Source organism: Apium graveolens, chromosome 2 (genome assembly GCF_009905375.1).
Source record: "Apium graveolens cultivar Ventura chromosome 2, ASM990537v1, whole genome shotgun sequence".
NCBI lineage: Eukaryota > Viridiplantae > Streptophyta > Magnoliopsida > Apiales > Apiaceae > Apium > Apium graveolens.
This window is the reverse complement of record NC_133648.1, coordinates 71874300-71875677: the sequence shown is the minus strand read 5'-3', so window position 1 is coordinate 71875677 and position 1378 is coordinate 71874300. Positions and strand designations below refer to the sequence as shown.

General features: G+C 42.2%; 1 non-coding gene across 1 annotated transcript; it reads right to left on the bottom strand.

Annotated features, from left to right (window-relative positions):
* Positions 1 to 664: 664 nt before the first annotated feature.
* On the bottom strand, positions 665 to 774 carry LOC141709783 (small nucleolar RNA R71). The gene has a single exon (XR_012570343.1). It is a non-coding gene; the product is annotated as a small nucleolar RNA R71 (small nucleolar RNA).
* Positions 775 to 1378: the final 604 nt, after the last annotated feature.

Here is a 1378-nt window from a genome sequence, read left to right as displayed (position 1 = left end):
CTAGAAATAATTCTATATTACTTGCGAATGCGTATACTTGCGTGTATTATTAGCGCGTGTTTAGCGACTAACAAGTTTTTGGCGCCGCTGCCGGGGACTGCATTGTTAATTTTTTGTTTATGTGTTTGTCATCAGTGATCGTTAAAGTTCATTAACTTGGACATTGTTACTTATCTATTTCCTTGTCTTATTTCAGGTACTCTAGCGAGCGTGTATGCATACGCGTTCGCGGTCTCATAAGAGAACTCTGGATAAAGCCGAGGAAGAAGTTGTAGTGGTTCGAAGGGAAGTTTTTAAGGAAGAACAGAAGATAGAAGAAGAAGAGAAAGTTGAGGAATCAGTTTTAGTAGTGATAGGGGATCAAGCAGAAATTCCTAAGGCTTTGATGGACTATTCTCTGCCTAAGATCAATGATATTCAGTCAAGCATCATCAGGCCAGCCATCTCGGCTAACACTTTTCACATCAGGGATTTCATTGAGATCTGTGACACTTTCAAGTTCAATGGTGTGACTGAAGATGCTATCAAGCTGCGACTCTTCCTATTCTCTCTAAGGGATAAAGCAAAGTGCTGGTTACATTCTCTACCACCAGGGTCTATCACCATTTGGGAGGATCTTGCTCAAAAGTTTCTCACTAAATTCTTCCCTATAAAGAAGACTGTTGCAATCAGGAATGCTCTTACCCAGTTTGCTACTGAGCAAACTGGAGAATCTCTGTTTGAGGCTTGGGATCGATGTAAGGAGATGCTAAGGAAGTGCCCACACCATGACATGCCTGATTGGATGATTATAAACTATTTCTACAATAGACTGGGTGCTACTTCTAGACCCATGCTCGATGCAGCATCAGGAGGAGCCTTGTGGGCTAAAAGCTACAATGAAGCTTATGAATTGATTGAACTAATGGCTGCTAATGAATATCGGAATCCTTCTCCGAGACTGACTCAGGGAAAAGTAGCGGGAATTCTGGAGTTGGATGCAGCAACTGCTATAGCTACCCAACTTAAGGCTTTGACGATGAAGGTGGACACTTTGACTAATTATGGACTTAATAAAATCACTAGTGTCTGTGAGCTTTGTGCTGGTACCCATAAGACTGATCAGTAAGCTATTTCTAGTGAATCAGCTCAGTTCGTGAGCAACTTTCAGCAATAACAGCAACCTGTGCCAGCCACTTATCATCGTAACAACCGCAATCATCCTAATTTCAGCTGGAGCAATGCTTCGAATACGGTTTAACAGCCTTATCAGCAGTACCCAACCAAGCAGTACAATCCCCCTGGTTTTCAGCAACCGCAATTTGCACCAAGGCAGCAACTTCAGCTGCAACAAGCTAATGAAAAATCTGAATTAGAGGAGTTGAAGCTTATGTGCAAG